General features: G+C 39.1%; 1 protein-coding gene across 1 annotated transcript in view; it reads left to right on the top strand.

Moving 5' to 3' along the window:
• The first annotated feature begins 939 nt into the window (after positions 1-939).
• Positions 940-19671, top strand: part of LOC137238902 (putative odorant receptor 85e) — a 50443-nt gene continuing 31711 nt past the window's right edge. Inside the window, exon 1 of the mRNA XM_067763931.1 lies at positions 940-974. The gene's annotated coding sequence lies outside the window, so the exon portion shown is untranslated. The remainder of the gene's footprint in view (positions 975-19671) is intronic.

Here is a 19671-nt window from a genome sequence, read left to right as displayed (position 1 = left end):
AGAGCCATCATTGTCTGAGGTGAATATGGGTACTCTAAAAAGATTCCAAATCATTCAAGCCATTCAGCAGCAATTTTGGAAGCGATGGCACTCAGAATATTTAAAGGAGCTTCAACACCGGTATAAATGGCAAACTATTCGCGAAAACCTAAAGGAAAATGACATGGTGCTTGTTAAGGATGAGAATACACCACCTCTCAAATGGCCTCTTGGCAGAATCGTTGAAACCATGGCTGGTTCTGATGGTTTAGTACGTGTTGTCATGATAAATACTGCTGATGGGATAGTCAAACGAGAAATAACAAAGGTGTCAAATTACCAATAGAATCTTCGACTTGCGACTAATTAGTTACCAAACACTCATCGCCGAACCATCAACTTTATTAAGTCATCATTATTGTTTGATTGAAAACACAGTTTTCAAGGGGGGAGGATGTTGAAGCACATCAGTTCAAACAATTTCCCCATCGTACTTCTCGTTTCATGCCCACTGTATTGGTATACATTACATACCAGCAAAATCATCGTCACCAACTTCACATTCATATGTACATATTTATACATCTTACATACTCTCGTTCTTTTCGTTGTCATAACTACATATGTACGTAGGAGAGCAAACTGCAGCTGCATCGAAGTCGGTACCGCAACCAACAACAATACACTCTAGCATCACGTCACCTCCCTAAGTCACGTAGGCAATACGCATATCTTCCTCCCACCCACCGGTAGTCGCATAAGGTAATTAGAAAAACAATTTACCACTCTTCGCTTGCACCGCTATACTGGAATATTGAATACATTTTTAATGCTTGGATATTGCTGTTCGAGTTGAGTGAAGGAGAAGTTTTTGGATCATCGTTGGATACAGTCCGCTTTTATTATTGACCCGCGAATTAAGAGCGCATCAAATTAGTGGTATAGTAATTCTTGTAACTGCTTAAATTGAATTAAAATTTAAAGTGCCTACAAAGGTATTAATTTTTCGTTTTATTTGCACGTATAGCAAGTGGAAAAGCCCACTTGCTCGAACAATTAACTTTCACTTTAACTTTAACTTTAACTTTATTTTTAACTTTAACTTTCACTTTAACTTTAATATTCACTTTAACTTTAACTTTCACTTTAACTTTATTTTTAAAGTTAACTTTAACTTTCACTTTAACTTTAATATTCACTTTAACTTTAACTTTAACTTTATTTTTGACTTTAACTTTAACTTTAACATTCACTTTAACTTTAACTTTAACTTTAATTGTAACTTTAACTTTAAATTTAACTTTAACTTTAACCTTAGCTTTAACGTTAACTTTGACTTTAACTTTAACTGTAACTTTAACTTTAAATTTAACTTTAACTTTAACCTTAACTTTGTAAGAAGATGTACTTGGCGACCTATCCCCGGGCAGTGTCATTAATAACATGACCTGTCGAAGAGACAGATGGGATACGGTCAGCACATATGTGAGGCATATACTTACCAGTAAACGAGAAGACGGATGCCTAGCCCATTAGCGTGAGAGTAGCCACAGAGCTCACGTAGCGCGCACCCGTACCCGAAGTAATGCTAAACGCGGTCCCAGGTACGGGGATTAGCGCGGGCCGTGGGAGGTTAGGTTTTAGTGGGTGGCCTTCATGGAAGAAGGGAGTCCTACACTCGGAGAGTCTCGCAGTGAGGCTTAAATATCCCGGTCAGTGCATAAAGCATTTCCTCCTTCCACGAAACACAAAAAAAAAAAAAAAAACCTTAACTTTAACTTTGAGTTTAACTTTAACTTTAACTTTAACCTTAACTTTAACTTTGACTTTAACTTTAACTTTCATTTTAACTTTAACTTTAATTTTAAATTTAACTTTAACTTTCGCTTTAACTTTAACATTCACTTTAACTTTAACTTTAACTTTAACTTTAATTTTAACTTTGGCTTTAACTTTAATTTTAACTTTTACTTTAACTTTAATTTTAACTTTAACTTCAACTTTACCTTTAACCTTAACTTTAACTTTAACTCTGACTTTAACTTTAACTTTAACCTTAACTTTAACTTTAACTTTCACTTTAACTTTAACTTTATTTTTAACTTTAACTTTAACTTTCGCTTTAACTTTAACATTCACTTTAACTTTGACTTTAACTTTAACTTTAACTGTAACTTTAATTTTAAATTTAACTTTAACTTTAATTTTAACCTTAACTTTAACTTTAGCTTTAACTTTAACTTTGACTTTAGCTTTAACATTAACTTTAACTTTAACTTTAACCTTAACCTTAACTTTAACTTTAACCTTAACTTTAACTTTAACTTTAACTTTGACTTTAACTTTATCTTTAACTTTAACTTTATTTTTCGCTTTAACTTTAACATTCACTTTAACTTTAACTTTAACTTAAATTTTAACTTTAACTTTAATTTAACTTTAACTTTTAATTTTACTTTAACCTTAACTGTAACTTTAACTTTAAATTTAACTTTAACCTTAACTTTAGCTTTAACTTTGACTTTAACTTTAACTGTAACTTTAACTTGAACTTTGACTTTAACTTTAACCTTAACTTTAAATTTAAATTTAACTTTAACTTTAACTTTCACTTTAACTTTAACTTTATTTTTAACTTTAACTTTCGCTTTAACTTTAACATTCACTTTAACTTTAACTTTAACTTTAACCTTAACTTTAACTTTAACTGTAACTTTAACTTTCACTTTAACTTTAACTTCATTTTTAACTTTAACTTACGCTTTAACTTTAACTCTAACAAGCCAACCTAATATAAACGCACGCAAGTAATTTTCTGTCAAAAATGTCTCATGCACATACAACTTGTATGAGAGCAACTCAAATTGAATTTGCTGCGTGAAAACCTAACTCGATTTCCAATTTGTGTTCTTCGTGACATTTAGGTTTGACGTTTGCACACATGCTTTACATTGTCGCAACGCATGCTTATTTGGATTAGCGCAAAAAACGCCGGTTGTTTGCGTGCGCTAAAAAAACGCAGCGCGGTTTTATTAGGCTGGCTTGTAAGCGACCATATATGTATACGATAAGCGATAGCACAATGGCTACTTCGTGAAAATCAACGACAGCTCTTTTAGTTAGATTTCGATGGTCGTACGGTGAGAAAGTGTCGCACGCGCGCTTAAAACAGAGTACCAAAGAGTGCGTGTGACACGTATTCAACGTTCAAGCATTGAAATCAAACTAAATAAATAATTGATTTTGTTTTCGTGCTCGCTACGCGTTCGTGTTTACTAACACATTCTCAATTTGGTAACCGTGTAAATGTAGTGGTGCCCACCGCTGTTTATGATAGAGATCCAATTTTATGTATTTGGCCTGTTGCTAACACCGAACCTTTACGAACCTTTTCGAACCTTTTCGAGCCTTTTCGGATCTTTTTTGACAAATATCCGTTACGGTTTTTTTTTGATTAAGTCGCCAAGCCCGCGATAAAATCTATGCAATAGCTTAAAAACACAAGCAATTTTACGATCTGCAATTGTGTCACAGTGATACCTTCATTTTATAAAACGGTTGAATAAAAAACCCACACAACTATGTTTACGACATGCAAATGCATCATTGGTTTTAAAAGGGGGTTGTAAAAACGCTAATTTCTAATAATGTTTTTTAATTTCTTTTCTATTACTAAGTTAAATTCATTTTTTCATTTACATATGTTCTGACTAAATAAATTTCTAAATAGAAAAATAAACTCCAAAAAGAAAAAACATAGGCATTTCAAAGTGCGATTTTTCAAAATTTGCAAGTTCGACCCAAAGGGGGGGACATCAGAATTCGTATTAGAGGTATGGTTCCTTCGGTAAAGTTTATTATTTTGATCCCTAGAATATGATTTTCACAGAGCAATGGGCGATTTTTTTGCCTCCCCACAAATCGACCCGGCCTATTGTACAGGTATAAAGGAATCGAGATAGATATAAAATAAAATATAAATGTAAGGCGCGATAACCTCCGAAGAGATCTAAGGCCGAGCTTCTCTTCCAATTTGCGTTGTGCTCCTCTTGATTTTCCCTTCAAATTGGCCGGACGGGACCTACATGTTTTATGCCGACTCCGAACGGCATCTGCGAGGCAGATGAGTTTTCACTGAGAGCTTTTCATGGCAGAAATACACTCGGAGCGCTTGCCAGATACTGCCGAGGGGCGACCCCGCTTAGAAAAATTTTCTTCTAATTGAAAAACCTTATTTCTAAAATTTTGATGTTGCTTTGCCCGGGGTGCGAACCCAGGGCATATGGTGCGGTAGGCGGAGCACGCTACCATCACACCACGGTGGCGGACAATATATATATATCATCATATATCGGGGCGACACGTCGCCATGCCATAAATTGATTTTACATTTACTTTAACTTTAACTTAACTGTAACTTTAACTTTAAATTTAACTTTAACTTTAACTTTAACTTTAACTTTAACCTTAACTCTAACTTTAACTTTAACTTTATCTTTGACTTTAACTTTAACTTTGACTTTAACTTTAATTTTCATTTTAACTTTGACTTTAACTTTAACTTTAACCTTAGAGTGGATAGAGGAACGCTTCCCACAAGACGGGAGGTACTGAGTGAATTAAGTACTCAGGGCGAACCAAAACGAGCAATCCAGTGGAAAAATGGGAATGTGTTGCTCTAAGGGCAACACATCCCAAAGTTCCGGTGGAAGGGCGATAGGATGCCGCCCTAAAATACCCCATCAAGCATCCACAGGATCGAGACCAGTAAGATCCTGTTGACCAAAACTGGAAATATGATTATGAACTGATTGCTACGGGCTGGCGATGACGATAGGCTACTACCTTAATAAGCAAGGGTGACACCTTGCCGAAACGGCTGGTAGGTTAATATCGGCATCGTCTCCGTCTCGTTAAAACCTTGGCAGGTCTTCAAGTACGTTCGAAGCACGTCGCCATTAAGTTGGTGGTGCAGGCTCAGTTGAGACGACTCCTGACTAACGCTGTATTCTGGCTCTGAACACAGACTCCCATAAGGACCTGTGTCAACCCACGCGTGGCCTCCCTGCTTCTGCAAAGATAACCACGGGAATTGAAGACGGCGACTGCACATCGTGCGGAGATAGCGGCTTGAAGCGGAGACCCAATAGAACAAATGACCAACAAAATAAAAACAACAAAGGAAGATAAAAGTAGAGAAAGCGAGAAAGAAAGGGGCGATGAAGCAGTGTTCAAGAAGAGCACTAAAGTGTTGAGATCGCCGGTTTTAACAACCCCCGCTAAAGCGACCTTGTCGGTAATGCCCACACAAGGCACCGAATCGGCGGAAAAGACAAAGGCAGCGAAAGCACAGCTGCGCAATAACCCCAGCCAGTCAACACCTGCTACTGCAAGGGAAAAAGCGTCGGTCAGATCACCCAATGTCGTTGCACAGCGCGCTGTTGGGAAGGAGAAACGTGCGACTCCGCCAAGAGGCTCACTCTCATACACAAGCCTCGAAGGGAAGAGCCAAGACGAACTGCTGGAGTACGCGGTATCAGTGCTGCGCGAGATGCAGGAAACCGCTCTCAAGCAGAAGACCGTGTCCAAGGACATAAAAACCGGTATGGCTCTTCTCGAGGAAGCGTTAAGCTGCATGGGATCGTTAAGGGCCCAAAAGGTAGATGAGAGCAGAGAATCGGGCCGAAAAAGCAAGAGGGCACGAACGAGCTCAGATTCCCACTCGGAGGACTTGGAAGCCAAAAAGAAACGAGATGAAAGAACAAATACGCTTTCACAAGGTGAGTCTTGGTCCAATGTAGCGCGCCGGAGGCTGAAACAGCGGGCCCAGCCAGCCAAGAAGGCAACCCCCGTCCAAGCTCCTAAAGCTCAAAAACGGGCGAGAAAGAGGAGACAAGCAGCAACTTTCGTGGTAAAACCTGTGGAAGGCAAAAGCTATGCCCAGGTACTAGGGGCCATACGCGGCCAGATCCGCCCTAATGACACAGGTACGGTGGTACGGTCAGTACGAAAAACCAAATCTGGTAACGTACTGATTGAAACGGCGCGCTGCAGTGACCGGACGGCCTTCAGAGCAGCTATAGGTAGTGCAGTAGGAGAGGTCGGTGAAGCACAACAGCTCTCCAAGCGGATGAAGTTGGAAGTACTTGGCATGGACTGTCTCACAACTGAAACAGAAATCCAAGACGCAATAAGGAGGGAGGTCGGAAAAGAAGAAATCACTAGACCTCTCCGTGTCTCTGTGTTCGCAGCAAACCAAAGAGAACAGAAAATGGCGGTCGTCGAAGTGGACGAGAATATTGGCAACGCCCTACTAAAGAAAGGTAAAATTCCTATCGGATGGATACAGTGCCGAATCAGACAGCGAGCAGAAGTACAACGCTGCTTTAGGTGTCTCGGCTACGGACACCGGAAGGCAGAATGCAAGGGTCCAGACAGGAGTAACGCCTGCTGGAAGTGTGGGCAAAGCGGCCACAAAGCTTCGGCCTGTACCGCAGCTCCAAAATGTTACCTGTGTAATACACAGAAGCTCGATCATGTCCCTGGATCTGGAGCATGCAGCATTTTCAGAGCGGCACTCGCTGTTGCAAAGGCCAAAGTCTCAATTCAATAGTGATTAGTTTTATCCAAGGCAACCTAAACCGGAGCAGACTTGCTGATGAGCTACTACAACAGTTGGTCTTAGACCATAAAGCTAACAGCGTTATCATCAGCGAACCCTATAGAGCCCGAAATGATTGGCATATAGACAACACCGGCACCGCCGCAATCTGGATGACAGATGCAAACGCCAATATTGTGAACCGTGTTGCCGGACAAGGCTACGTCCGCCTAACTACGAATAATACCACAATAGTAAGCTGCTACTTGTCCCCGAATGATCCCATTCAAACGTTCAGGGAGAAGCTTGAACTTATTGAAGACGACCTGAGGGACTTAACTAGTAACCTGGTTATGGCGGGAGACTTTAACGCAAGAGCCGTCGAATGGGGAATGCCGCAGACTAACACCCGTGGAAGGTTAGTCCTTGAGATGGCAGCCAGGCTCGGTTTGAACGTGCTTAACACTGGTACGACCCCTACATACCGACGGCCAGGCTTTGGATACTCGATCCCCGATGTAACACTAGTGTCAGAAAGCCTGCTGCTGACCGCTGCTGGATGGAGAGTCATAGAGGATCTGACTGGCAGCGATCACAACTACATCACTTTCCACCTAAACGATCCCGGTCAGAGGCAGATTCCGAACGGGCCACGCAGAACAAAAGCATGGGACGCATCCAAGGTCGACTCTGCCACGTTCTCCGCATCAGTACTGGGGGATGCCCGACGGATAATCAACAACTCCAGTCCGACGGAAGAGACGGTTGAAAAGACAATGAGCTGTCTTCGCCACGCTTGCAACCTCTCTATGCCACGGAGGGGAGTGTGGAGGGGTAAAAAGCAGGTATACTGGTGGAATAGCGAAATCGCGGAGCTGCGGAAAATATGCCACAGGATGCGAAGGCTAGCAACTCGCGCGCGCGGCAGGCCTGAGGCTCTAGAAAAGTCGGAAGCGTACAAAGGAGCGAAGAAAGCTCTTAGTGCTGCCATTAAGCAAAGCAAGCTTAAGTGCTGGAAAGCGCTTTGCGAGGAAGTGGATCGAGACCCATGGGGGCAGGGATATAAGATAGTAATGAAGAAGTTCCGTCCGCCAAACCAGCTGATGGACGAGAACCAAATAAGGAACATTGTGGATGGCCTGTTTCCCACCCAACTGCCTAGGGAGGGCGGGTACGTTACCCATGAAGATCGCAACGTGGAACCATTCCAAGAAGAAGAGCTTAAAACTGCCGTGCGAACTATGAAACCTAGGAAAGCATCTGGGCCCGACGGAATACCCGCAGAGGCAATTAGACTAGCTGCAAACGACTGCCCAGAACTTATGTTGCACATGTACAACAAATGTCTCGAAGAAAGAATTTTCCCCACCATATGGAAGACAGCACGACTGGTTCTCATTCCAAAAGGGAAAGGAGATCCCAGCTCTCCATCATCCTACCGTCCCCTATGTATGTTGGACACAGCAGGAAAATTGATGGAGAGTCTCCTGAAGCAACGCCTCACCAGAGCGTTACAGGACGCCGGAGGACTGTCGCCCAGACAGCATGGTTTTCGGAGGGGGCACTCTACAATAGATGCCATAGCAGAAGTTATAGACGCAGTCAAGAAAGCCGAGACAGCGTGCCACAGAGCAAGACCTATAGTGTTGCTGGTCACGCTGGACGTCAAAAACGCTTTTAACTCAGCTAGGTGGGAGGACATGCTTGAGGCACTAGAAAGCACTTTCAAAGTACCGCAATATTTGTTAGAAATTTTAAGGGACTACCTAAGAGAGAGGTATCTAATATATGAAAGTACTCACGGTCAAAAAAAGGTAAAAATAACAGGTGGAGCAGCCCAGGGTTCGGTACTAGGTCCCGATCTCTGGAATATAACTTACGACAGTCTTCTTCGATTAGACATGCCAGAAAGCACCTTCCTCGTTGCATTTGCAGACGACGTGGCAGCTGTGATAACAGCACCAAGCTGCGAGCTGGCACAGCTAAAATTAAACCAGGTCATGCGTAATGTAAATAGGTGAATGGCTGAGCACGGTCTTCAGTTAGCAACAGCCAAAACGGAGATCGTCATCCTCACAAAGAGACGTATTCCCACTACCAGGAACATGATGGTTGGGGACCAGCCAATAGAAACACTCGCTTCAACGAAATATCTGGGAGTGAGGTTAGACAGCAAACTCAACTTCTCGGATCACATACGAGGGACCTGCGAAAGAGCTGCGCGCATAATAGCGCAGTTGAGTAGATTAATGGCAAACACAGGTGGCCCAAAGCCATGCACAAGGAAGTTGCTTGCATCAGCCTCGGATTCTATACTCTTATATGGTGCAGAAATCTGGGCGGACGCAATGAAATACCGGAAGAACCGAGTCGCCCTCACCTCGGTCCAACGCAGAGGGGCGCTGCGAATATCTTCGGCTTACCGCACGGTATCAGCTGAAGCTGTCCTGGTCGTTGCGGGAACCATACCGATATATCTTCTCGTTGAGGAAAGAAAAACAATATATGACAACGGATCGCAAGCAAGTAGAGCTGCTTTTGCCATGCAGGCGCGAGAAGAATCGATCCGACGTTGGCAAGATCAGTGGAGCAACAGCATCGTAGGAAAGTGGACTAGGGAACTAATCCCTGAACTTGATCCATGGTTGAAGCGACCGCACGGAGAGGTAGACTTTTACCTGACCCAGTTTCTAACGGGACATGGTTACTTCCGCAAATACCTACACAGAATGGGTAAGGTTGATAGCCCGAGCTGTCTGTACTGTGGGGAAATAGACGATGTACGCCACACCTTCTTCGAATGCAGGCACTTCTCCCATCAGCGAAGGAGGGTAGAAGAGGTACTTGGCGACCTATCCCCGGGCAGTGTCATCAATAACATGACCTGTCGAAGAGACAGATGGGATACGGTCAGCACATATGTGAGGCATATACTTACCAGTAAACGAGAAGACGGATGCCTAGCCCATTAGCGTGAGAGTAGCCATAGAGCTCACGTAGCGCGCACCCGTACCCGAAGTAATGCTAAACGCGGTCCCAGGTACGGGGATTTGCGCGGGCCGTGGGAGGTTAGGTTTTAGTGGGTAGGCCTTCATGGAAGAAGGGAGTCCTACACTCGGAGAGTCTCGCAGTGAGGCTTAAATATCCCGGTCAGTGCATAAAGCATTTCCTCCTTCCACGAAACAAAAAAAAAAAAAAAAAAAAAAAAACTTTAACTTTAACTTTAACTGTAACTTTAACTTTAACTTTAACTTTAACTTTAACCTTAACTCTAACTTTAACTTTAACTTTAACTTTAACCTTAACTCTAACTTTAACTTTAACTTTAACTTTAACTTCAACTTTAACTTTAACCTTAACTTTAACCTTAACTTTAACTTTAACTTTAACTTTCACTTTAACTTTAACTTTAACTTTATTTTTAACTTTGACTTTAACTTTATTTTTAACTATAACTTTAACCTTAACTTTAACTTTAACTTTATTTTTAACTTTAACTTTAACTTTATTTTTATCTATAACTTTAACCTTAACTTTAACTTTAACTTTGACTTTAACTTTAACTTTAACTTTTAACTTTATTTTTAACTATAACTTTAACCTTAACTTTAACTTTAACTTTAATTTTAACTTTAACTTTAACTTTAACTTCAACTTTAACTTTAACTTTAATTTTAACTTTAACTTTAATTTTAACTTTGACTTTAACTTTATTTTTATACTCAGTTGAGCAGAAGTTTGATTGGATAACGGTTGGTTGTACATATATAAAGGAATCGAGATAGATATAGACTTCCATATATCAAAATAATCAGGATCGAAAAAAAATTTGATTGTCCGTCCGTCCGTCCGTCCGTCCGTTAACTCGATAACTTGAGTAAATTTTGAGGTATCTTGATGAAATTTGGTACGTAGGTTCCTGAGCACTCATCTCAGATCGCTATTTAAAATGAACGATATCGGACTATAACCACGCCCACTTTTTCGATATCGAAAATTTCGAAAAACCGAAAAAGTGCGATAATTCATTACAAAAGACAGATAAAGCGACGAAACTTGGTAGATGGGATGAACTTATGACGGAGAATAGAAAATTAGTAAAATTTTGGACAATGGGCGTGGCACCGCCCACTTTTAAAAGAAGATAATTTAAAATTTTGCAAGTTGTAATTTGGCAATCGTTGAAAATATCATGATGAAATTTAGCAGGAACGTTACTCCTATTACTATATGTACGCTTAATAAAAATTAGTACAATCGGAGAAGGACCACGCCCACTTTTAAAAAAAAAATTTTTTAAAGTAAAATTTTAACAAAAAATTTTATATCTTTACAGTATATAAGTAAATTATGTCAACATTCTACTCCAGTAATGATATGGTGCAACAAAATACAAAAATAAAATTTTAAAATGGGCGTGGCTCCGCCCTTTTTCATTTAATTTGTCTAGGATACTTTTAACGCGATATGTCGAACAACAAATAACCAATCCTCTAACTGTTTTCTGTGAAAATGGGCGAAATCGGTTGATGCCACGCCCAGTTTTTATACACAGTCGTTCGTCTGTCCCTCTGCATGGCCGTTAACACGATAACTTGAGCAAAAATCGACATATCTTTAATGAACTTAGTTCACGTGCTTACTTGAACTCACTTTATCTTGGTATGAAAAATGAACGAAATCCGACTATGACGACGCCCACTTTTTCGATATCGAAAATTACGAAAAATGAAAAAAATGCCATAATTCTATACCAAATACGAAAAAAGGGATGAAACATGGTAAGGTAATTGGATTGTTTTATTGACGCGAAATATAACTTTAGAAAAAACTTTATAAAATGGTTGTGACACCTACCATATTAAGTAGAAGAAAATGAAAAAGTTCTGCAGGGCGAAAGAAAAAACCCTTAAAATCTTGGCAGATATTACATATATAAATAAATTAGCGGTATCCAACAGATGATGTTCTGGGTCACCCTGGTCCACATTTTGGTCGATATCTGGAAAACGCCTTCACATATACAACTACCAACACTCCCTTTTAAAGCTCTCATTAATACCTTTAATTTGATACCCATATCGTACAAACTCATTCTAGAGTCACCCCTGGTCCACCTTTATGGCGATATCCCGAAAAGGCGTCCAGCCATACAACTAAGGCCCACTCCCTTTTAAAACACTTATTAACACCTTTCGTTTGATACCCATATCGGACAAACAAATACTAGAGTCACCCCTGGTCCACATTTATGGCGATATCTCGAAAAGGCATCCACCTATAGAACTAAGGCCAACGTCCTTTTAAAATACTCATTAACACCTTTCATTTGATACCCATATCGTACAAACAAATTCTAGAGTCACCCCTGGTCCACCTTTATGGCGATATCCCGAAAAGGCGTCCACCCATACACCTAAGGCCCACGCCCTTTTAAAATACTCATTAACACCTTTCATTTGATACCCATATTGTACAAACGCATTCTCGAGTCAACCATGGTCCACTTTTATAACGATATTGCGAAAAGGCGTCCATCTATAGAACTAAGGCCCACTCCCTTTTAAAATACTCATTAACACCTTTCATTTGATACCCATATAGTACAAACAAATTCCAGAGTCACCCCTGGTCCACCTTTATGGCGATATCTCGAAAAGGCGTTCACCTATAGAACTAAGGCCCACACCCTTTTAAAATACTCATTAACACCTTTCATTTGATACCCATATCGTACAAACAAATTCTAGAGTCACCCCTGGTCCACCTTTATGGCGATATCTCGAAAAGGCGTCCACCTATAGAAATAAGGCCCACGCCCTTTTAAAATACTCATTAACACCTTTCATTTGATACCCATATTGTACAAACGCATTCTAGAGTCACCCCTGGTCCACGTTTATGGCGGTATCCCGAAAAGGCGTCCACCCATACAACTAAGGCCCACTATCTTTTAAAACACTTATCAACACCTTTCGTTTGATACCCATATCGTACAAACAAATTCTAGAGTCACCCCTGGTCCACCTTTATGGCGTTATCTCGAAAAGGCGTCCACCTGTAGAACTAAGGCCCACGCCCTTTTAAAATACTCATTAACACCTTTCATTTGATACCCATATTGCACAAAGGCATTCTAGAGTCACCCCTGGTCCACTTTTATGAAAGGTATGAAGTCTTCGGCACAGCCGAAGACAGCCCCTTACTTACTTGCTGAGTCTAATTTAGAACTGAATAATCTACCCTAACTTATTTCTTCCCTGAGCTATAGCCATCACCGTCGTCGTCGTCGTCGCTGCTGTTGCACTTGCAGCTTATGATGTTGTCCGCTGCCGCGGCAATTCGTTGATATCGGTGGTGTTGGTATATGCCTGCGGGTATGCTGGCTCAGCGATCCCCATGGTTTGAATTGTTTACTATAAATTGACTCCACAGGTGGAAACATCGGGTATCGTTTTTCATTAATATTTGGCTAAATTCCGGAAATGAATGCAACAATGTAGTCTAAACAATTTACATGGCATTAGACTGTGTTAACTTGTATTACGTGTTCCAAATATGAGACAAGTCGGACCACAAATACGATTTTTTTGAATATCTCGATCCTTGCGCCACCTAGCGGCGATTTTGTCACGGGTCGCTTTCTATTCATGTATGTATTTCATGTTCCAAATATGAGCCAAATCGGACCACAACTACGATTTTTTTGAATATCTCGATACTTGCGCCACCTAGCGGCCATTTTTTTCATAGGTGGTTTTCTATTTGTGTATGTATTACGTGTTCCAAATATGAGCCAAATCGGAACACAAGTACGATTTTTTTGAATATCTCGATCGTTGCGCCACCTAGCTGCGATTTTTACTTAGGTCGCTTTCTATTCATATGTATATGTAATACAAGCCCGCCCATCTTTGCAACGATTTCATAAAACCTCTTTGAACTTTTAAGGCTATCCCGCTTCACACCTCCTAGTTTCATGAGGAACTTGGGGACGTCAGAGCCTCGACTGCTATAAGTTCGTTTTTGAAGGCTGTGTCGCAAAGTTCTGAACAACCTCTTTACCCATTCTAAGTTATGCATGAATCTTTTATATATTATTTATTTATTTACGCTTAGAATGGTACTGAAACAAATGGTTATCGTGCAACGGGATGTCACTATCCATAAAATTGAAAAGGGTTTAAAAAGATCTTGCATCTTACCAAGGTAAGACCTTGCGACTGTACACCCAAATACAAGCTAATTTGGTACCAACTATCGTTGACTGAATCGTTTGGTAGAAAAAATGGACCCTTCGTTGTGCCAATGATCATGCAATTAGGGCCGTGGTTAAGCCATACGATGGCAGGTTCCCACGTTAAGCATTAAATATATTATTATGGTTTGCAAAGCTTCTTAGTTTTCTTCTACTTAATGTGGGCAGTGCCACACATATTTTCCGAAATTTTATTAAATTTATATTTTGCGTAATAACGTTAGTCCTCTAGCTAAGTTTGATCACTTTACCAGTATTTCTTAATGCATTCCGTTTCCATTTTTCAAAAATTTCTATATCGAAAAAGGAAGCGTAGTGATTATCTGATTTTGACCATTTTCAATACCAATCCTTTCAGGGTTTATATACCCAATCTTGAAAGATAATACACGTGTGTACAAGTACATACTGGATATAAAAACTTCCCTTTTTGCTTAAATTCAGAAATTTTCTATATCTAATTTTAAATAACACTAGCAGACCCGGCAGGCGTTGCTCTGCCCTAGATTTGGTCTATTTGCATAGTTTTTAAGCAATGTTTACCTCTAACTCTCCCTTGTCCTCTCTCCGCCTTTTTTTTATAATTTTATTCACTCCCCCCTCTTCCCTTCTCGTTTTCGGCGTCTCTTTCTCTCTGCTCTCTGTCCCTTACGTCTTTTCGCATAAATACTAATCTAGGCAAAGCTACTTATATGATAAAAAATAAGATAAATAGAACCAAGAGCAGAATTTGTTCGAAAATGTCGGTCCCTGGCGCTCTTCCCGGGGAAAAGTATCGTGATTGCTAATCTAGGCAAAGTGCTACCTATATACCAAATTTCAGGCGAATTGAACCATTTGTTCAAATAGATCCGGCCCTGGTCCACTTCCCGGAAAGTAACTGCAAAGGAATGCTATCCTATCTCTCAAGTTGGATCAAATTCCACACGGTGTGCAGATTTGATTGAAATCGGCTAGGTAGCAAAGGAGTCCATTGCGGATTTATATATATTAATATTACAACTGGGAAACAATTATTTTGGTACTCTCAAAAGCGTTTTGGCCCGTTTCTCGGTACGGCAACATTGGTTGTATACGAAAAATTTGAATTTGTATCACTTCTTAACACGTACGAAACTAGCAGACCCGGCAGACGTTGTTCTGCCCTAAATTTGGCCCTAAATTTCTTCTACATTTTAATAAGCTTTTTCCGTCTAACCCTGCCCCCCCCCCCCCCCCCTATACACTTTTTCCTAATATTTTTGTTCACTCCTCCCTCCGTCTTTTTCGCTTCATCTATCTCCATTTTCGTCTCATTCTACCTCTTTCTCAGTCTCCTTCTCTCTTTTCTCTTCTCTCAAGTTCTTCTCATTATTCTTCATCCCTTATTGCCAGTCTCGGAGGGTGGTATGTATTTTGTTCCAGTTCCATTCCGAGTCTCAGTCTCCGTCTGAGTCCCAGTCCTAGTGCTAATCTCTGTCCCACTCCGTCTCTGGTCTACTTCCCGAAAAAAAGCATCGTAAATATTAATATAGGCAAATTTATATACCAAATATCAGGCAAATCGAATAGGACGTATGTAAATAGGAATGTGGGTATTATTAACTCATGTCTTTATTTCGGCTTCGCATGCATATTTATCAGTTTTGCCAGGTTGATGCAACTAAATCGAATAACACAATGAAAATTATTCGAAAGTTCTCAGCAACAGCTTTCATTTGATATACATAATACACACACATTCTGGGGGTATCCGTGTCCATGTTTTGGCCTATATCTCGAGACCCTAGTCACCCAGCGGTGTAAAACTTACTCTGTACTAAAGCACAAATCGACAGCTTCAATTTGATACCCATATTGTAAAAACATATTCTAGGTGTATCAGGGTCCACGTTTTGGCCTATATCTCGAGACCCTAGTCACCCAGCGGTGTAAAAATTACTCTGTACTAAAGCACACATCAACAGCAAAAATTACTCTATACTAAAGCACACATCAACAGCTTCAATTTGATACCCATAATGTCAAAACACATTCTAGGTGTATCCGGGTCCATGTTTTGACTTATATCTCGAGACCCTGTGCGTCGATGGCAACCAACCGCGTGAGGTATACGCAACTTATGTGAAAGTTTGAACCAAATCGACCGGCGCATCTCTTCAAACACCGGCTACCAACTAGCGCACATTTCAGGCTTCCTTTTTATACTCAGCGTGCTTTGCACACAGAGTATATTAACTTTGATTGCATAACGGTTGGTTGTACAGGTATAAAGGAATTGAGATAGATATAGACTTCCATATATCAAAATCATTAGTATCGAAAAAAAAAATTTAATTGAGCCATGTCCGTCCGTCCGTCTGTTAACACGATAACTTGAGTAAATATTGAATTTTGGTACACCAGCTTATCTGGACCCAGAATAGATTGGTATTGAAAATGAGCGAAATCGGATGATAACCACGCCCACTTTTTATATATATAACATTTTGGAAAACACAAAAAACCTGATTTTTTAGCAAATAATATACCTAGAATGTTGAAATTTGACATGTGGACTGATATTGAGACTCTTGATAAAAATTTGAAATTTTTTTTTTAAATGGGCGTGGCACCGCCCACTTGTGACAAAATCAATTTTACAAATATTGTTAATCATAAATCAAAAATCGTTAAACCTTGCGTAAAAAAATTCGGCAGAGAGGTTGCCTTTACTATAAGGAATGCTTTGAATAAAAATTAATGAAACCGGTTAAGGACCACGCCCATTTTATATACAAGATTTTAAAAGTGTGGTGGACAAATAAAATAAGCTATATCTATGCAAAAAAGAGCTTTATATCAATGTATTTTTCCCCAAGTGGATTTATAACAATAAATAGGAAAACCTTCAAATTTAAAAAAATGGGCGTGGCCCTGCCCCTTTTAAGACTAAGCAATTTTCTATGTTTCGGGAGCCATAACTCGAAGAAAATTAACGGATCGTAATAAAATTGGGTACACATATCCCTATAGCAGGAAATATTTCTAGAAAAAATGGACGAGATCGTTTAAAAACCACGCCCACTTTTATATAAAAGATTTTTAAAAGGGTCGTAGGCGAAAATAATAAGCTTTTTCTTTGCGAAAAAGAGCTTTGTATTAATAGAAATTTACTTTATAAATTGAATTATAACATTAAATTGGAAAACACTAAAATTTTTGAAAATGGGTGTGGCACCGCCCCTTTTATGACTAAGCAATTTTCTATGTTTCGGGAGACATAACTCGAAGAAAAATTAACATATCGTAATGAAATTATGTACACATATTTTCCTTATAGCAGAAAATATTTCAACTTAGATATAAAACAAATTTAAAAGGTTCGTAGACTAGAATTATAAGCTACAACTTAGCAAAAAATAGTTTTGAATCAATGATATTTCACCTATCAAGTTTTATTGCAAGAGGAAATGGGGAGACATTTTTTTTTTAAACGGGCGGTGCCACGTGTTATGTAGAAAAGTAATTTATCTGAAATGAAATGTACAATTGAAGCTCACGCTGAGTATATAATGTTCGGTTACACCCGAACTTAGACACTTTTACTTGTTATATATAAGATGAAGAAATGTTGCATATAAGAAAGTGGTGTAATATCAGGTATAGAAGCAGCCAAAGTGGCAGGAATAATAACAGCAATATAAGATATATTAGCTAAAATATCTATAAATTGATGAGTTTCAATTTTTTTTTGGTTTAAATGAACACTTAGTAAGGAACACTTGAATAAGGAAACGAAAAAGTTATTGAAGCCGGTCAAACCGTTTCAAGTATTAGTTAAAATATTTTACAAATGAGGTTTTTTAAAAAAATTGTTTGCCGTAAATAATCCCTGAATCGGATCGAAGATAACAGAGAAAAAGTTACTAAAATCCGTATAGCCATTTTTCAGCTTTGAGCGTACTAACGCAAACAAATTCATTTATATATATTGTGACGAATACTATACTATACTGTTAGTAAATACAGTCGAACTTCTCTACAGTGAACTTCCATATAATGAAGTTCTCCTTATAATGAAGTGGTTTCGAAGACACTGCTTTATCGTTCTACTTTCGGTGTTTTTGTCTCCTTATAATGCATTTCTATATAGTGAAAATTTTCTATATAATGAACAAATTTTACAGCTGGAAATTCAAGCGTCATACGTTTTGGTCTCCATATAGGGAATTTTTATACTCAGTTGAGCAGAGCTCACAGAGTATATTAAGTTTGATTGGATAACGGTCGGTTGTACATATATAAAGGAATCGAGATAGATATAGACTTCCATATATCAAAATAATCAGGATCGAAAAAAAATTTGATTGAGCCATGTCCGTCCGTCCGTCCGTCCGCCCGTTAACACGATAACTTGAGTAAATTTTGAGGTATCTTGATGAAGTTTGGTATGTTGATTCCTGAGCACTCATCTCAGATCGCTATTTAAAATGAACGATATCGGACTATAACCACGCCCACTTTTTCGATATCGAAAATTTCGAAAAATCGAAAAAGTGCGATAATTCATTACAAAAGACAGATAAAGCGACGAAATTTGGTAGATGAGTTGAACTTATGACGCAGAATAGAAAATTAGTAAAATTTTGGACAATGGGCGTGGCACCGCCCACTTTTAAAAGAAGGTAATTTAGAAGTTTTGCAAGCCGTAATTTGGCAGTCGTTGAAGATATCATGGTGAACTTTGGCAGGAACGTTACTGCTATTACTATATGTACCCTCAATAAAAATTAGCAAAATCGGAGAAGGACCACGCCTACTTTTAAAAAAAAAATTTTTTTAAAGTAAAATTTTAACAAAAAATTTAATATCTTTACAGTATATAAGTAAATTATGTCAACATCCTACTCCAGTAATGATATGGTGCAACAAAATACAAAAATAAAAGAAAATTTCAAAATGGGCGTGGCTCCGCCCTTTTTCATTTAATTTGTCTAGGATACCTTTAACGCCATAATTCGAACAAAAACTAACCAATCCTTTTGAAATTTGGTAGGGGCATAGATTTTATAACGTTAACTGTTTTCTGTGAAAATGAACGAAATCGGTTGATGCCACGCCCAGTTTTTATACACAGTCGTCCGTCTGTCCTTCCGTATGGCCGTTAACACGATAACTTGAGCAAAAATCGGCATATCTTTAATGAACTTAGTTCACGTGCTTACTGGAACTCACTTTATCTTGGTATGAAAAATGAACGAAATTCGACTATGACCACGGCCACTTTTTCGATATCGAAAATTACGAAAAATGAAAAAAATGCCATAATTCTATACCAAATACGAAAAAAGGGATGAAACATGGTAAGGTAATTGGATTGTTTTATTGACGCGAAATATAACTTTAGAAAAAACTTTATAAAATGGTTGTGACACCTACCATATTAAGTAGAAGAAAATTAAAAAAGTTCTGCAGGGCGAAATAAAAAACCCTTAAAATCTTGGCAGGTACTACATATATAAATAAATTAGCGGTATCCAACAGATGATGTTCTGGGTCACCCTGGTCCACATTTTGGTCGATATCTGGAAAATGCCTTCACATATACAACTACCACCACTCACTTTTAAAACTCTCATTAATACCTTTAATTTGATACCCATATCGTACAAACTCATTCTAGAGTCACCCCTGGCCCACCTTTATGACGATATCTCGAAAAGGCGTCCACCTATAGAACTAAGCTCCACGCCCTTTTAAAATACTCTTTAATACCTTTCATTTGATACCCATATCGTACAAACATATTCTAAAGTCACCCCTGGTCCACCTTTATGGCGATATCTCGAAAAGGCGAACACCTATAGAACGA

This window comes from Eurosta solidaginis, chromosome 1, assembly GCF_040869045.1.
Source record: "Eurosta solidaginis isolate ZX-2024a chromosome 1, ASM4086904v1, whole genome shotgun sequence".
Taxonomy (NCBI): Eukaryota; Metazoa; Arthropoda; class Insecta; order Diptera; family Tephritidae; genus Eurosta; species Eurosta solidaginis.
Note: the sequence above shows the minus strand (reverse complement) of the source record. Positions and strands in the feature narration are given on the sequence as shown.